Here is a 19,849-nt window from a genome sequence, read left to right as displayed (position 1 = left end):
ACGTTCTATCTCTACGTTTTGTTTCCTCTTGATGTAGCCCTAAGCAGTGACTGGCGAGAAACACTTTCATCGGAAGGGGTTGCCAAGCTTCCAAAAATTAAAATCTCCAGAAATCTCAGCAAATATTTTTTCACCCAAACTGGATGATACTTTCAGGTAATGATCAGTACACTAAGGCGACTTGGTTCCCCAAATTTCGTTCTTCTATATTGAAGCGTTCATTTCCAGTAACAGTTTGAATTTTTAGGTTTCACTCTGTTTTCTCCTATATTGATAGATATATTTGGAACTCTAAATCCAACACGGTTTGTGCTAGCTTCTTGAAACTTGACACAACAAAGTAGTTTCACGTTCTATCTCTAAGTTTTGTTTCCTCTTGATGTAGCCCTAAGCAGTGACTGGCGAGAAACACTTTCATGGGAATGGGATGCCAAGTTTCCAAAATTACGAATCTCCAGAAATCTCAGCAAATATTTTTTCACCCAAACTGGATGATACTTTCAGGTAATGATCAGTACACTAAGGCGACTTGGTTCCCCAAATTTCGTTCTTCTATATTGAAGCGTTCATTTCCAGTAACAGTTTGAATTTTTAGGTTTCACTCTGTTTTCTCCTATATTGATAGATATATTTGGAACTCTAAATCCAACACGGTTTGTGCTAGCTTCTTGAAACTTGACACAACAAAGTAGTTTCACGTTCTATCTCTAAGTTTTGTTTCCTCTTGATGTAGCCCTAAGCAGTGACTGGCGAGAAACACTTTCATGGGAATGGGATGCCAAGTTTCCCAAAATTACGAATCTCCAGAAATCTAAGCAAATATTTTCTCACCCAAACTGGATGATACTTTCAGGTAATGATCAGTACACTAAGGCGACTTGGTTCCCCAAATTTCGTTCTTCTATGTTGAAGCGTTCATTTCCAGTAACAGTTTGAATTTTTAGGTTTCACTCTGTTTTCTCCTATATTGATAGATGTATTTGGAACTCTAAATCCAACACGGTTTGTGCTAGCTTCTTGAAACTTGACACAACAAAGTAGTTTCACGTTCTATCTCTACATTTTGTTTCCTCTTGATGTAGCCCTAAGCAGTGACTGGCGAGAAACACTTTCATGGGAAGGGGTTGCCAAGCTTCCCAAAATTACGAATCTCCAGAAATCTCAGCAAACATTTTTTTCACCCAAACTGGATGATACTTTCAGGTAATGATCAGTACACTAAGGCGACTTGGTTCCCCAAATTACGTTCTTCTATGTTGAAGTGTTCATTTTCAGTAACAGTTTGAATTTTTAGGTTTCACTCTGTTTTCTCCTATATTGATAGATGTATTTGGAACTCTAAATCCAACACGGTTTGTGCTAGCTTCTTGAAACTTGACACAACAAAGTATTTTCACGTTCTATCTCTACATTTTGATTCCTCTTGATGTAGCCCTAAGCAGTGACTGGCGAGAAACACTTTCATGGGAAGGGGTTGCCAAGCTTCCCAAAATTACAAATCTCCAGAAATCTCAGCAAACATTTTTTCACCCAAACTGGATGATACTTTCAGGTAATGATCAGTACACTAAGGCGACTTGGTTCCCCAAATTTCGTTCTTCTATGTTGAAGTGTTCATTTCCAGTAACAGTTTGAATTTTTAGGTTTCACTCTGTTTTCTCCTATATTGATAGATGTATTTGGAACTCTAAATCCAACACGGTTTGTGCTAGCTTCTTGAAACTTGACACAACAAAGTAGTTTCACGTTCTATCTCTACGTTTTGTTTCCTCTTGATGTAGCCCTAAGCAGTGACTGGCGAGAAACACTTTCATGGGAAGGGGTTGCCAAGCTTCCCAAAATTACGAATCTCCAGAAATCTCAGCAAACATTTTTTTTCACACAAACTGGATGATACTCTCAGGTAATGATCAGTACACTAAGGCGACTTGGTTCCCCAAATTTCGTTCTTCTATGTTGAAGCGTTCATTTCCAGTAACAGTTTGAATTTTTAGGTTTCACTCTGTTTTCTCCTATATTGATAGATGTATTTGGAACTCTAAATCCAACACGGTTTGTGCTAGCTTCTTGAAACTTGACACAACAAAGTAGTTTCACGTTCTATCTCTACGTTTTGTTTCCTCTTGATGTAGCCCTAAGCAGTGACTGGCGAGAAACACTTTCATGGGAAGGGGTTGCCAAGCTTCCAAAAATTACGAATCTCCAGAAATCTCAGCAAATATTTTTTCACCCAAACTGGATGATACTTTCAGGTACTGATCAGTACACTAAGGCGACTTGGTTCCCCAAATTTCGTTCTTCTATGTTGAAGCGTTCATTTCCAGTAACAGTTTGAATTTTTAGGTTTCACTCTGTTTTCTCCTATATTAATAGATGTATTTGGAACTCTAAATCCAACACGGTTTGTGCTAGCTTCTTGAAACTTGACACAACAAAGTAGTTTCACGTTCTATCTCTACGTTTTGTTTCCTCTTGATGTAGCCCTAAGCAGTGACTGGCGAGAAACACTTTCATCGGAAGGGGTTGCCAAGCTTCCAAAAATTAAAATCTCCAGAAATCTCAGCAAATATTTTTTCACCCAAATTGGATGATACTTTCAGGTAATGATCAGTACACTAAGGCGACTTGGTTCCCCAAATTTCGTTCTTCTATATTGAAGCGTTCATTTCCAGTAACAGTTTGAATTTTTAGGTTTCACTCTGTTTTCTCCTATATTGATAGATATATTTGGAACTCTAAATCCAACACGGTTTGTGCTAGCTTCTTGAAACTTGACACAACAAAGTAGTTTCACGTTCTATCTCTCCATTTTGTTTCCTCTTGATGTAGCCCTAGGCAGTGACTGGCGAGAAACACTTTCATGGGAAGGGGTTGCCAAGCTTCCCAAAATTACGAATCTCCAGAAATCTCAGCAAACATTTTTTCACCCAAACTGGATGATACTTTCAGGTAATGATCAGAACACTAAGGCGACTTGGTTCCCCAAATTTCGTTCTTCTATGTTGAAGCGTTCATTTCCAGTAACAGTTTGAATTTTTAGGTTTCACTCTGTTTTCTCCTATATTGATAGATGTATTTGGAACTCTAAATCCAACACGGTTTGTGCTAGCTTCTTGAAACTTGACACAACAAAGTAGTTTCACGTTCTATCTCTACGTTTTGTTTCCTCTTGATGTAGCCCTAAGCAGTGACTGGCGAGAAACACTTTCATGGGAAGGGGTTGCCAAGCTTCCCAAAATTACGAATCTCCAGAAATCTCAGCAAACATTTTTTTCACACAAACTGGATGATACTTTCAGGTAATGATCAGTGCACTAAGGCGACTTGGTTCCCCAAATTTCGTTCTTCTATGTTGAAGCGTTCATTTCCAGTAACAGTTTGAATTTTTAGGTTTCACTCTGTTTTCTCCTATATTGATAGATGTATTTGGAACTCTAAATCCAACACGGTTTGTGCTAGCTTCTTGAAACTTGACACAACAAAGTAGTTTCACGTTCTATCTCTACGTTTTGTTTCCTCTTGATGTAGCCCTAAGCAGTGACTGGCGAGAAACACTTTCATGGGAAGGGGTTGCCAAGCTTCCAAAAATTAAAATCTCCAGAAATCTCAGCAAATATTTTTTCACCCAAACTGGATGATACTTTCAGGTAATGATCAGTACACTAAGGCGACTTGGTTCCCCAAATTTCGTTCTTCTATGTTGAAGCGTTCATTTCCAGTAACAGTTTGAATTTTTAGGTTTCACTCTGTTTTCTCCTATATTGATAGATGTATTTGGAACTCTAAATCCAACACGGTTTGTGCTAGCTTCTTGAAACTTGACACAACAAAGTAGTTTCACGTTCTATCTCTACGTTTTGTTTCCTCTTGATGTAGCCCTAAGCAGTGACTGGCGAGAAACACTTTCATGGGAAGGGGTTGCCAAGCTTCCCAAAATTACGAATCTCCAGAAATCTCAGCAAACATTTTTTTCACACAAACTGGATGATACTTTCAGGTAATGATCAGTACACTAAGGCGACTTGGTTCCCCAAATTTCGTTCTTCTATGTTGAAGCGTTCATTTCCAGTAACAGTTTGAATTTTTAGGTTTCACTCTGTTTTCTCCTATATTGATAGATGTATTTGGAACTCTAAATCCAACACGGTTTGTGCTAGCTTCTTGAAACTTGACACAACAAAGTAGTTTCACGTTCTATCTCTACGTTTTGTTTCCTCTTGATGTAGCCCTAAGCAGTGACTGGCGAGAAACACTTTCATGGGAAGGGGTTGCCAAGCTTCCAAAAATTAAAATCTCCAGAAATCTCAGCAAATATTTTTTCACCCAAACTGGATGATACTTTCAGGTAATGATCAGTACACTAAGGCGACTTGGTTCCCCAAATTTCGTTCTTCTATGTTGAAGCGTTCATTTCCAGTAACAGTTTGAATTTTTAGGTTTCACTCTGTTTTCTCCTATATTGATAGATGTATTTGGAACTCTAAATCCAACACGGTTTGTGCTAGCTTCTTGAAACTTGACACAACAAAGTAGTTTCACGTTCTATCTCTACGTTTTGTTTCCTCTTGATGTAGCCCTAAGCAGTGACTGGCGAGAAACACTTTCATCGGAAGGGGTTGCCAAGCTTCCAAAAATTAAAATCTCCAGAAATCTCAGCAAATATTTTTTCACCCAAACTGGATGATACTTTCAGGTAATGATCAGTACACTAAGGCGACTTGGTTCCCCAAATTTCGTTCTTCTATGTTGAAGCGTTCATTTCCAGTAACAGTTTGAATTTTTAGGTTTCACTCTGTTTTCTCCTATATTGATAGATATATTTGGAACTCTAAATCCAACACGGTTTGTGCTAGCTTCTTGAAACTTGACACAACAAAGTAGTTTCACGTTCTATCTCTAAGTTTTGTTTCCTCTTGATGTAGCCCTAAGCAGTGACTGGCGAGAAACACTTTCATGGGAATGGGATGCCAAGTTTCCCAAAATTACGAATCTCCAGAAATCTCAGCAAATATTTTTTCACCCAAACTGGATGATACTTTCAGGTAATGATCAGTACACTAAGGCGACTTGGTTCCCCAAATTTCGTTCTTCTATGTTGAAGCGTTCATTTCCAGTAACAGTTTGAATTTTTAGGTTTCACTCTGTTTTCTCCTATATTGATAGATGTATTTGGAACTCTAAATCCAACACGGTTTGTGCTAGCTTCTTGAAACTTGACACAACAAAGTAGTTTCACGTTCTATCTCTACATTTTGTTTCCTCTTGATGTAGCCCTAAGCAGTGACTGGCGAGAAACACTTTCATGGGAAGGGGTTGCCAAGCTTCCCAAAATTACGAATCTCCAGAAATCTCAGCAAACATTTTTTTCACCCAAACTGGATGATACTTTCAGGTAATGATCAGTACACTAAGGCGACTTGGTTCCCCAAATTACGTTCTTCTATGTTGAAGTGTTCATTTTCAGTAACAGTTTGAATTTTTAGGTTTCACTCTGTTTTCTCCTATATTGATAGATGTATTTGGAACTCTAAATCCAACACGGTTTGTGCTAGCTTCTTGAAGCTTGACACAACAAAGTATTTTCACGTTCTATCTCTACATTTTGATTCCTCTTGATGTAGCCCTAAGCAGTGACTGGCGAGAAACACTTTCATGGGAAGGGGTTGCCAAGCTTCCCAAAATTACAAATCTCCAGAAATCTCAGCAAACATTTTTTCACCCAAACTGGATGATACTTTCAGGTAATGATCAGTACACTAAGGCGACTTGGTTCCCCAAATTTCGTTCTTCTATGTTGAAGTGTTCATTTCCAGTAACAGTTTGAATTTTTAGGTTTCACTCTGTTTTCTCCTATATTGATAGATGTATTTGGAACTCTAAATCCAACACGGTTTGTGCTAGCTTCTTGAAACTTGACACAACAAAGTAGTTTCACGTTCTATCTCTACGTTTTGTTTCCTCTTGATGTAGCCCTAAGCAGTGACTGGCGAGAAACACTTTCATGGGAAGGGGTTGCCAAGCTTCCCAAAATTACGAATCTCCAGAAATCTCAGCAAACATTTTTTTCACACAAACTGGATGATACTCTCAGGTAATGATCAGTACACTAAGGCGACTTGGTTCCCCAAATTTCGTTCTTCTATGTTGAAGCGTTCATTTCCAGTAACAGTTTGAATTTTTAGGTTTCACTCTGTTTTCTCCTATATTGATAGATGTATTTGGAACTCTAAATCCAACACGGTTTGTGCTAGCTTCTTGAAACTTGACACAACAAAGTAGTTTCACGTTCTATCTCTACGTTTTGTTTCCTCTTGATGTAGCCCTAAGCAGTGACTGGCGAGAAACACTTTCATGGGAAGGGGTTGCCAAGCTTCCAAAAATTACGAATCTCCAGAAATCTCAGCAAATATTTTTTCACCCAAACTGGATGATACTTTCAGGTAATGATCAGTACACTAAGGCGACTTGGTTCCCCAAATTTCGTTCTTCTATGTTGAAGCATTCATTTCCAGTAACAGTTTGAATTTTTAGGTTTCACTCTGTTTTCTCCTATATTAATAGATGTATTTGGAACTCTAAATCCAACACGGTTTGTGCTAGCTTCTTGAAACTTGACACAACAAAGTAGTTTCACGTTCTATCTCTACGTTTTGTTTCCTCTTGATGTAGCCCTAAGCAGTGACTGGCGAGAAACACTTTCATCGGAAGGGGTTGCCAAGCTTCCAAAAATTAAAATCTCCAGAAATCTCAGCAAATATTTTTTCACCCAAATTGGATGATACTTTCAGGTAATGATCAGTACACTAAGGCGACTTGGTTCCCCAAATTTCGTTCTTCTATATTGAAGCGTTCATTTCCAGTAACAGTTTGAATTTTTAGGTTTCACTCTGTTTTCTCCTATATTGATAGATATATTTGGAACTCTAAATCCAACACGGTTTGTGCTAGCTTCTTGAAACTTGACACAACAAAGTAGTTTCACGTTCTATCTCTCCATTTTGTTTCCTCTTGATGTAGCCCTAGGCAGTGACTGGCGAGAAACACTTTCATGGGAAGGGGTTGCCAAGCTTCCCAAAATTACGAATCTCCAGAAATCTCAGCAAACATTTTTTTCACCCAAACTGGATGATACTTTCAGGTAATGATCAGTACACTGAGGCGACTTGGTTCCCCAAATTACGTTCTTCTATGTTGAAGTGTTCATTTCCAGTAACAGTTTGAATTTTTAGGTTTCACTCTGTTTTCTCCTATATTGATAGATATATTTGGAACTCTAAATCCAACACGGTTTGTGTTAGCTTCTTGAAACTTGACACAACAAAGTAGTTTCACGTTCTATCTCTCCGTTTTGTTTCCTCTTGATGTAGCCCTAGGCAGTGACTGGCGAGAAACACTTTCATGGGAAGGGGTTGCCAAGCTTCCCAAAATTACGAATCTCCAGAAATCTCAGCAAACATTTTTTTCACCCAAACTGGATGATACTTTCAGGTAATGATCAGTACACTGAGGCGACTTGGTTCCCCAAATTACGTTCTTCTATGTTGAAGTGTTCATTTCCAGTAACAGTTTGAATTTTTAGGTTTCACTCTGTTTTCTCCTATATTGATATATGTATTTGGAACTCTAAATCCAACACGGTTTGTGCTAGCTTCTTGAAACTTGACACAACAAAGTAGTTTCACGTTCTATCTCTACGTTTTGTTTCCTCTTGATGTAGCCCTAAGCAGTGACTGGCGAGAAACACTTTCATGGGAAGGGGTTGCCAAGCTTCCCAAAATTACGAATCTCCAGAAATCTCAGCAAACATTTTTTTCACACAAACTGGATGATACTTTCAGGTAATGATCAGTACACTAAGGCGACTTGGTTCCCCAAATTTCGTTCTTCTATGTTGAAGCGTTCATTTCCAGTAACAGTTTGAATTTTTAGGTTTCACTCTGTTTTCTCCTATATTGATAGATGTATTTGGAACTCTAAATCCAACACGGTTTGTGCTAGCTTCTTGAAACTTGACACAACAAAGTAGTTTCACGTTCTATCTCTACGTTTTGTTTCCTCTTGATGTAGCCCTAAGCAGTGACTGGCGAGAAACACTTTCATGGGAAGGGGTTGCCAAGCTTCCAAAAATTAAAATCTCCAGAAATCTCAGCAAATATTTTTTCACCCAAACTGGATGATACTTTCAGGTAATGATCAGTACACTAAGGCGACTTGGTTCCCCAAATTTCGTTCTTCTATGTTGAAGCGTTCATTTCCAGTAACAGTTTGAATTTTTAGGTTTCACTCTGTTTTCTCCTATATTGATAGATGTATTTGGAACTCTAAATCCAACACGGTTTGTGCTAGCTTCTTGAAACTTGACACAACAAAGTAGTTTCACGTTCTATCTCTACGTTTTGTTTCCTCTTGATGTAGCCCTAAGCAGTGACTGGCGAGAAACACTTTCATCGGAAGGGGTTGCCAAGCTTCCAAAAATTAAAATCTCCAGAAATCTCAGCAAATATTTTTTCACCCAAACTGGATGATACTTTCAGGTAATGATCAGTACACTAAGGCGACTTGGTTCCCCAAATTTCGTTCTTCTATATTGAAGCGTTCATTTCCAGTAACAGTTTGAATTTTTAGGTTTCACTCTGTTTTCTCCTATATTGATAGATATATTTGGAACTCTAAATCCAACACGGTTTGTGCTAGCTTCTTGAAACTTGACACAACAAAGTAGTTTCACGTTCTATCTCTAAGTTTTGTTTCCTCTTGATGTAGCCCTAAGCAGTGACTGGCGAGAAACACTTTCATGGGAATGGGATGCCAAGTTTCCCAAAATTACGAATCTCCAGAAATCTCAGCAAATATTTTTTCACCCAAACTGGATGATACTTTCAGGTAATGATCAGTACACTAAGGCGACTTGGTTCCCCAAATTTCGTTCTTCTATGTTGAAGCGTTCATTTCCAGTAACAGTTTGAATTTTTAGGTTTCACTCTGTTTTCTCCTATATTGATAGATGTATTTGGAACTCTAAATCCAACACGGTTTGTGCTAGCTTCTTGAAACTTGACACAACAAAGTATTTTCACGTTCTATCTCTACATTTTGATTCCTCTTGATGTAGCCCTAAGCAGTGACTGGCGAGAAACACTTTCATGGGAAGGGGTTGCCAAGCTTCCCAAAATTACGAATCTCCAGAAATCTCAGCAAATATTTTTTCACCCAAACTGGATGATACTTTCAGGTAATGATCAGTACACTAAGGCGACTTGGTTCCCCAAATTTCGTTCTTCTATGTTGAAGCGTTCATTTCCAGTAACAGTTTGAATTTTTAGGTTTTACTCTGTTTTCTCCTATATTGATAGATGTATTTGGAACTCTAAATCCAACACGGTTTGTGCTAGCTTCTTGAAACTTGACACAACAAAGTAGTTTCACGTTCTATCTCTACGTTTTTTTTCCTCTTGATGTAGCCCTAAGCAGTGACTGGCGAGAAACACTTTCATGGGAAGGGGTTGCCAAGCTTCCCAAAATTACGAATCTCCAGAAATCTCAGCAAACATTTTTTTCACCCAAACTGGATGATACTTTCAGGTAATGATCAGTACACTAAGGCGACTTGGTTCCCCAAATTACGTTCTTCTATGTTGAAGTGTTCATTTCCAGTAACAGTTTGAATTTTTAGGTTTCACTCTGTTTTCTCCTATATTGATAGATGTATTTGGAACTCTAAATCCAACACGGTTTGTGCTAGCTTCTTGAAACTTGACACAACAAAGTAGTTTCACGTTCTATCTCTACGTTTTGTTTCCTCTTGATGTAGCCCTAAGCAGTGACTGGCGAGAAACACTTTCATGGGAAGGGGTTGCCAAGCTTCCCAAAATTACGAATCTCCAGAAATCTCAGCAAACATTTTTTTCACCCAAACTGGATGATACTTTCAGGTAATGATCAGTACACTAAGGCGACTTGGTTCCCCAAATTACGTTCTTCTATGTTGAAGTGTTCATTTTCAGTAACAGTTTGAATTTTTAGGTTTCACTCTGTTTTCTCCTATATTGATAGATATATTTGGAACTCTAAATCCAACACGGTTTGTGCTAGCTTCTTGAAACTTGACACAACAAAGTATTTTCACGTTCTATCTCTACATTTTGATTCCTCTTGATGTAGCCCTAAGCAGTGACTGGCGAGAAACACTTTCATGGGAAGGGGTTGCCAAGCTTCCCAAAATTACACATCTCCAGAAATCTCAGCAAATATTTTTTCACCCAAACTGGATGATACTTTCAGGTAATGATCAGTACACTAAGGCGACTTGGTTCCCCAAATTTCGTTCTTCTATGTTGAAGCGTTCATTTCCAGTAACAGTTTGAATTTTTAGGTTTCACTCTGTTTTCTCCTATATTGATAGATGTATTTGGAACTCTAAATCCAACACGGTTTGTGCTAGCTTCTTGAAACTTGACACAACAAAGTAGTTTCACGTTCTATCTCTACGTTTTGTTTCCTCTTGATGTAGCCCTAAGCAGTGACTGGCGAGAAACACTTTCATGGGAAGGGGTTGCCAAGTTTCCCAAAATTACGAATCTCCAGAAATCTCAGCAAACATTTTTTTCACCCAAACTGGATGATACTTTCAGGTAATGATCAGTACACTAAGGCGACTTGGTTCCCCAAATTTCGTTCTTCTATGTTGAAGCGTTCATTTCCAGTAACAGTTTGAATTTTTAGGTTTCACTCTGTTTTCTCCTATATTGATAGATGTATTTGGAACTCTAAATCCAACACGGTTTGTGCTAGCTTCTTGAAACTTGACACAACAAAGTAGTTTCACGTTCTATCTCTACGTTTTGTTTCCTCTTGATGTAGCCCTAAGCAGTGACTGGCGAGAAACACTTTCATGGGAATGGGATGCCAAGTTTCCCAAAATTACGAATCTCCAGAAATCTCAGCAAATATTTTTTCACCCAAACTGGATGATACTTTCAGGTAATGATCAGTACACTAAGGCGACTTGGTTCCCCAAATTTCGTTCTTCTATGTTGAAGCGTTCATTTCCAGTAACAGTTTGAATTTTTAGGTTTCACTCTGTTTTCTCCTATATTGATAGATGTATTTGGAACTCTAAATCCAACACGGTTTGTGCTAGCTTCTTGAAACTTGACACAACAAAGTATTTTCACGTTCTATCTCTACGTTTTGATTCCTCTTGATGTAGCCCTAAGCAGTGACTGGCGAGAAACACTTTCATGGGAAGGGGTTGCCAAGCTTCCCAAAATTACAAATCTCCAGAAATCTCAGCAAATATTTTTTCACCCAAACTGGATGATACTTTCAGGTAATGATCAGTACACTAAGGCGACTTGGTTCCCCAAATTTCGTTCTTCTATGTTGAAGCGTTCATTTCCAGTAACAGTTTGAATTTTTAGGTTTCACTCTGTTTTCTCCTATATTGATAGATGTATTTGGAACTCTAAATCCAACACGGTTTGTGCTAGCTTCTTGAAACTTGACACAACAAAGTAGTTTCACGTTCTATCTCTACGTTTTGTTTCCTCTTGATGTAGCCCTAAGCAGTGACTGGCGAGAAACACTTTCATGGGAAGGGGTTGCCAAGTTTCCCAAAATTACGAATCTCCAGAAATCTCAGCAAACATTTTTTCACCCAAACTGGATGATACTTTCAGGTAATGATCAGTACACTAAGGCGACTTGGTTCCCCAAATTTCGTTCTTCTATGTTGAAGCGTTCATTTCCAGTAACAGTTTGAATTTTTAGGTTTCACTCTGTTTTCTCCTATATTGATAGATGTATTTGGAACTCTAAATCCAACACGGTTTGTGCTAGCTTCTTGAAACTTGACACAACAAAGTAGTTTCACGTTCTATCTCTACGTTTTGTTTCCTCTTGATGTAGCCCTAAGCAGTGACTGGCGAGAAACACTTTCATGGGAATGGGATGCCAAGTTTCCCAAAATTACGAATCTCCAGAAATCTCAGCAAATATTTTTTCACCCAAACTGGATGATACTTTCAGGTAATGATCAGTACACTAAGGCGACTTGGTTCCCCAAATTTCGTTCTTCTATGTTGAAGCGTTCATTTCCAGTAACAGTTTGAATTTTTAGGTTTCACTCTGTTTTCTCCTATATTGATAGATGTATTTGGAACTCTAAATCCAACACGGTTTGTGCTAGCTTCTTGAAACTTGACACAACAAAGTATTTTCACGTTCTATCTCTACGTTTTGATTCCTCTTGATGTAGCCCTAAGCAGTGACTGGCGAGAAACACTTTCATGGGAAGGGGTTGCCAAGCTTCCCAAAATTACAAATCTCCAGAAATCTCAGCAAATATTTTTTCACCCAAACTGGATGATACTTTCAGGTAATGATCAGTACACTAAGGCGACTTGGTTCCCCAAATTTCGTTCTTCTATGTTGAAGCGTTCATTTCCAGTAACAGTTTGAATTTTTAGGTTTCACTCTGTTTTCTCCTATATTGATAGATGTATTTGGAACTCTAAATCCAACACGGTTTGTGCTAGCTTCTTGAAACTTGACACAACAAAGTAGTTTCACGTTCTATCTCTACGTTTTGTTTCCTCTTGATGTAGCCCTAAGCAGTGACTGGCGAGAAACACTTTCATGGGAAGGGGTTGCCAAGTTTCCCAAAATTACGAATCTCCAGAAATCTCAGCAAACATTTTTTCACCCAAACTGGATGATACTTTCAGGTAATGATCAGTACACTAAGGCGACTTGGTTCCCCAAATTTCGTTCTTCTATGTTGAAGCGTTCATTTCCAGTAACAGTTTGAATTTTTAGGTTTCACTCTGTTTTCTCCTATATTGATAGATGTATTTGGAACTCTAAATCCAACACGGTTTGTGCTAGCTTCTTGAAACTTGACACAACAAAGTAGTTTCACATTCTATCTCTACGTTTTGTTTCCTCTTGATGTAGCCCTAAGCAGTGACTGGCGAGAAACACTTTCATGGGAATGGGATGCCAAGTTTCCCAAAATTACGAATCTCCAGAAATCTCAGCAAATATTTTTTCACCCAAACTGGATGATACTTTCAGGTAATGATCAGTACACTAAGGCGACTTGGTTCCCCAAATTTCGTTCTTCTATGTTGAAGCGTTCATTTCCAGTAACAGTTTGAATTTTTAGGTTTCACTCTGTTTTCTTCTATATTGATAGATGTATTTGGAACTCTAAATCCAACACGGTTTGTGCTAGCTTCTTGAAACTTGACACAACAAAGTATTTTCACGTTCTATCTCTACGTTTTGATTCCTCTTGATGTAGCCCTAAGCAGTGACTGGCGAGAAACACTTTCATGGGAAGGGGTTGCCAAGCTTCCCAAAATTACAAATCTCCAGAAATCTCAGCAAATATTTTTTCACCCAAACTGGATGATACTTTCAGGTAATGATCAGTACACTAAGGCGACTTGGTTCCCCAAATTTCGTTCTTCTATGTTGAAGCGTTCATTTCCAGTAACAGTTTGAATTTTTAGGTTTCACTCTGTTTTCTCCTATATTGATAGATGTATTTGGAACTCTAAATCCAACACGGTTTGTGCTAGCTTCTTGAAACTTGACACAACAAAGTATTTTCACGTTCTATCTCTACATTTTGATTCCTCTTGATGTAGCCCTAAGCAGTGACTGGCGAGAAACACTTTCATGGGAAGGGGTTGCCAAGCTTCCCAAAATTACGAATCTCCAGAAATCTCAGCAAACATTTTTTTCACCCAAACTGGATGATACTTTCAGGTAATGATCAGTACACTAAGGCGACTTGGTTCCCCAAATTACGTTCTTCTATGTTGAAGTGTTCATTTCCAGTAACAGTTTGAATTTTTAGGTTTCACTCTGTTTTCTCCTATATTGATAGATGTATTTGGAACTCTAAATCCAACACGGTTTGTGCTAGCTTCTTGAAACTTGACACAACAAAGTAGTTTCACGTTCTATCTCTACGTTTTGTTTCCTCTTGATGTAGCCCTAAGCAGTGACTGGCGAGAAACACTTTCATGGGAAGGGGTTGCCAAGCTTCCCAAAATTACGAATCTCCAGAAATCTCAGCAAACATTTTTTTCACCCAAACTGGATGATACTTTCAGGTAATGATCAGTACACTAAGGCGACTTGGTTCCCCAAATTACGTTCTTCTATGTTGAAGCGTTCATTTTCAGTAACAGTTTGAATTTTTAGGTTTCACTCTGTTTTCTCCTATATTGATAGATGTATTTGGAACTCTAAATCCAACACGGTTTGTGCTAGCTTCTTGAAACTTGACACAACAAAGTAGTTTCACGTTCTATCTCTACGTTTTGTTTCCTCTTGATGTAGCCCTAAGCAGTGACTGGCGAGAAACACTTTCATGGGAATGGGATGCCAAGTTTCCCAAAATTACGAATCTCCAGAAATCTCAGCAAATATTTTTTCACCCAAACTGGATGATACTTTCAGGTAATGATCAGTACACTAAGGCGACTTGGTTCCCCAAATTTCGTTCTTCTATGTTGAAGCGTTCATTTCCAGTAACAGTTTGAATTTTTAGGTTTCACTCTGTTTTCTCCTATATTGATAGATGTATTTGGAACTCTAAATCCAACACGGTTTGTGCTAGCTTCTTGAAACTTGACACAACAAAGTATTTTCACGTTCTATCTCTACGTTTTGATTCCTCTTGATGTAGCCCTAAGCAGTGACTGGCGAGAAACACTTTCATGGGAAGGGGTTGCCAAGCTTCCCAAAATTACAAATCTCCAGAAATCTCAGCAAATATTTTTTCACCCAAACTGGATGATACTTTCAGGTAATGATCAGTACACTAAGGCGACTTGGTTCCCCAAATTTCGTTCTTCTATGTTGAAGCGTTCATTTCCAGTAACAGTTTGAATTTTTAGGTTTCACTCTGTTTTCTCCTATATTGATAGATGTATTTGGAACTCTAAATCCAACACGGTTTGTGCTAGCTTCTTGAAACTTGACACAACAAAGTAGTTTCACGTTCTATCTCTACGTTTTGTTTCCTCTTGATGTAGCCCTAAGCAGTGACTGGCGAGAAACACTTTCATGGGAAGGGGTTGCCAAGTTTCCCAAAATTACGAATCTCCAGAAATCTCAGCAAACATTTTTTCACCCAAACTGGATGATACTTTCAGGTAATGATCAGTACACTAAGGCGACTTGGTTCCCCAAATTTCGTTCTTCTATGTTGAAGCGTTCATTTCCAGTAACAGTTTGAATTTTTAGGTTTCACTCTGTTTTCTCCTATATTGATAGATGTATTTGGAACTCTAAATCCAACACGGTTTGTGCTAGCTTCTTGAAACTTGACACAACAAAGTAATTTCACATTCTATCTCTACGTTTTGTTTCCTCTTGATGTAGCCCTAAGCAGTGACTGGCGAGAAACACTTTCATGGGAATGGGATGCCAAGTTTCCCAAAATTACGAATCTCCAGAAATCTCAGCAAATATTTTTTCACCCAAACTGGATGATACTTTCAGGTAATGATCAGTACACTAAGGCGACTTGGTTCCCCAAATGTCGTTCTTCTATGTTGAAGCGTTCATTTCCAGTAACAGTTTGAATTTTTAGGTTTCACTCTGTTTTCTTCTATATTGATAGATGTATTTGGAACTCTAAATCCAACACGGTTTGTGCTAGCTTCTTGAAACTTGACACAACAAAGTATTTTCACGTTCTATCTCTACGTTTTGATTCCTCTTGATGTAGCCCTTAGCAGTGACTGGCGAGAAACACTTTCATGGGAAGGGGTTGCCAAGCTTCCCAAAATTACGAATCTCCAGAAATCTCAGCAAACATTTTTTTCACCCAAACTGGATGATACTTTCAGGTAATGATCAGTACACTAAGGCGACTTGGTTCCCCAAATTACGTTCTTCTATGTTGAAGTGTTCATTTCCAGTAACAGTTTGAATTTTTAGGTTTCACTCTGTTTTCTCCTATATTGATAGATGTATTTGGAACTCTAAATCCAACACGGTTTGTGCTAGCTTCTTGAAACTTGACACAACAAAGTAGTTTCACGTTCTATCTCTACGTTTTGTTTCCTCTTGATGTAGCCCTAAGCAGTGACTGGCGAGAAACAGTTTCATGGGAAGGGGTTGCCAAGCTTCCAAAAATTACGAATCTCCAGAAATCTCAGCAAATATTTTTTCACCCAAACTGGATGATACTTTCAGGTAATGATCAGTACACTAAGGCGACTTGGTTCCCCAAATTTCGTTCTTCTATGTTGAAGCGTTCATTTCCAGTAACAGTTTGAATTTTTAGGTTTCACTCTGTTTTCTCCTATATTGATAGATGTATTTGGAACTCTAAATCCAACACGGTTTGTGCTAGCTTCTTGAAACTTGACACAACAAAGTAGTTTCACGTTCTATCTCTACGTTTTGTTTCCTCTTGATGTAGCCCTAAGCAGTGACTGGCGAGAAACACTTTCATCGGAAGGGGTTGCCAAGCTTCCAAAAATTAAAATCTCCAGAAATCTCAGCAAATATTTTTTCACCCAAACTTGATGATACTTTCAGGTAATGATCAGTACACTAAGGCGACTTGGTTCCCCAAATTTCGTTCTTCTATGTTGAAGCGTTCATTTCCAGTAACAGTTTGAATTTTTAGGTTTCACTCTGTTTTCTCCTATATTGATAGATATATTTGGAACTCTAAATCCAACACGGTTTGTGCTAGCTTCTTGAAACTTGACACAACAAAGTAGTTTCACGTTCTATCTCTAAGTTTTGTTTCCTCTTGATGTAGCCCTAAGCAGTGACTGGCGAGAAACACTTTCATGGGAATGGGATGCCAAGTTTCCCAAAATTACGAATCTCCAGAAATCTCAGCAAATATTTTTTCACCCAAACTGGATGATACTTTCAGGTAATGATCAGTACACTAAGGCGACTTGGTTCCCCAAATTTCGTTCTTCTATGTTGAAGCGTTCATTTCCAGTAACAGTTTGAATTTTTAGGTTTCACTCTGTTTTCTCCTATATTGATAGATGTATTTGGAACTCTAAATCCAACACGGTTTGTGCTAGCTTCTTGAAACTTGACACAACAAAGTATTTTCACGTTCTATCTCTACATTTTGATTCCTCTTGATGTAGCCCTAAGCAGTGACTGGCGAGAAACACTTTCATGGGAAGGGGTTCCCAAGCTTCCCAAAATTACAAATCTCCAGAAATCTCAGCAAATATTTTTTCACCCAAACTGGATGATACTTTCAGGTAATGATCAGTACACTAAGGCGACTTGGTTCCCCAAATTTCGTTCTTCTATGTTGAAGCGTTCATTTCCAGTAACAGTTTGAATTTTTAGGTTTCACTCTGTTTTCTCCTATATTGATAGATGTATTTGGAACTCTAAATCCAACACGGTTTGTGCTAGCTTCTTGAAACTTGACACAACAAAGTAGTTTCACGTTCTATCTCTACATTTTTTTTCCTCTTGATGTAGCCCTAAGCAGTGACTGGCGAGAAACACTTTCATGGGAAGGGGTTGCCAAGCTTCCCAAAATTACGAATCTCCAGAAATCTCAGCAAACATTTTTTTCACCCAAACTGGATGATACTTTCAGGTAATGATCAGTACACTAAGGCGACTTGGTTCCCCAAATTACGTTCTTCTATGTTGAAGTGTTCATTTCCAGTAACAGTTTGAATTTTTAGGTTTCACTCTGTTTTCTCCTATATTGATAGATGTATTTGGAACTCTAAATCCAACACGGTTTGTGCTAGCTTCTTGAAACTTGACACAACAAAGTAGTTTCACGTTCTATCTCTACGTTTTGTTTCCTCTTGATGTAGCCCTTAGCAGTGACTGGCGAGAAACACTTTCATGGGAAGGGGTTGCCAAGCTTCCCAAAATTACGAATCTCCAGAAATCTCAGCAAACATTTTTTTCACCCAAACTGGATGATACTTTCAGGTAATGATCAGTACACTAAGGCGACTTGGTTCCCCAAATTACGTTCTTCTATGTTGAAGTGTTCATTTCCAGTAACAGTTTGAATTTTTAGGTTTCACTCTGTTTTCTCCTATATTGATAGATGTATTTGGAACTCTAAATCCAACACGGTTTGTGCTAGCTTCTTGAAACTTGACACAACAAAGTAGTTTCACGTTCTATCTCTACGTTTTGTTTCCTCTTGATGTAGCCCTAAGCAGTGACTGGCGAGAAACAGTTTCATGGGAAGGGGTTGCCAAGCTTCCAAAAATTACGAATCTCCAGAAATCTCAGCAAATATTTTTTCACCCAAACTGGATGATACTTTCAGGTAATGATCAGTACACTAAGGCGACTTGGTTCCCCAAATTTCGTTCTTCTATGTTGAAGCGTTCATTTCCAGTAACAGTTTGAATTTTTAGGTTTCACTCTGTTTTCTCCTATATTGATAGATGTATTTGGAACTCTAAATCCAACACGGTTTGTGCTAGCTTCTTGAAACTTGACACAACAAAGTAGTTTCACGTTCTATCTCTAAGTTTTGTTTCCTCTTGATGTAGCCCTAAGCAGTGACTGGCGAGAAACACTTTCATGGGAATGGGATGCCAAGTTTCCCAAAATTACGAATCTCCAGAAATCTCAGCAAATATTTTTTCACCCAAACTGGATGATACTTTCAGGTAATGATCAGTACACTAAGGCGACTTGGTTCCCCAAATTTCGTTCTTCTATGTTGAAGCGTTCATTTCCAGTAACAGTTTGAATTTTTAGGTTTCACTCTGTTTTCTCCTATATTGATAGATGTATTTGGAACTCTAAATCCAACACGGTTTGTGCTAGCTTCTTGAAACTTGACACAACAAAGTATTTTCACGTTCTATCTCTACATTTTGATTCCTCTTGATGTAGCCCTAAGCAGTGACTGGCGAGAAACACTTTCATGGGAAGGGGTTGCCAAGCTTCCCAAAATTACAAATCTCCAGAAATCTCAGCAAATATTTTTTCACCCAAACTGGATGATACTTTCAGGTAATGATCAGTACACTAAGGCGACTTGGTTCCCCAAATTTCGTTCTTCTATGTTGAAGCGTTCATTTCCAGTAACAGTTTGAATTTTTAGGTTTCACTCTGTTTTCTCCTATATTGATAGATGTATTTGGAACTCTAAATCCAACACGGTTTGTGCTAGCTTCTTGAAACTTGACACAACAAAGTAGTTTCACGTTCTATCTCTACGTTTTGTTTCCTCTTGATGTAGCCCTAAGCAGTGACTGGCGAGAAACACTTTCATGGGAAGGGGTTGCCAAGCTTCCCAAAATTACGAATCTCCAGAAATCTCAGCAAACATTTTTTTCACCCAAACTGGATGATAATTTCAGGTAATGATCAGTACACTAAGGCGACTTGGTTCCCCAAATTACGTTCTTCTATGTTGAAGTGTTCATTTCCAGTAACAGTTTGAATTTTTAGGTTTCACTCTGTTTTCTCCTATATTGATAGATGTATTTGGAACTCTAAATCCAACACGGTTTGTGCTAGCTTCTTGAAACTTGACACAACAAAGTAGTTTCACGTTCTATCTCTACGTTTTGTTTCCTCTTGATGTAGCCCTAAGCAGTGACTGGCGAGAAACACTTTCATGGGAAGGGGTTGCCAAGCTTCCCAAAATTACGAATCTCCAGAAATCTCAGCAAACATTTTTTTCACCCAAACTGGATGATACTTTCAGGTAATGATCAGTACACTAAGGCGACTTGGTTCCCCAAATTTCGTTCTTCTATGTTGAAGCGTTCATTTCCAGTAACAGTTTGAATTTTTAGGTTTCACTCTGTTTTCTCCTATATTGATAGATGTATTTGGAACTCTA

The sequence above is a fragment of the Spermophilus citellus genome (genome assembly GCF_964194105.1).
Source record: "Spermophilus citellus genome assembly, chromosome: 2".
In the NCBI taxonomy this organism is placed as follows: Eukaryota; Metazoa; Chordata; class Mammalia; order Rodentia; family Sciuridae; genus Spermophilus; species Spermophilus citellus.
Note: the sequence above shows the minus strand (reverse complement) of the source record.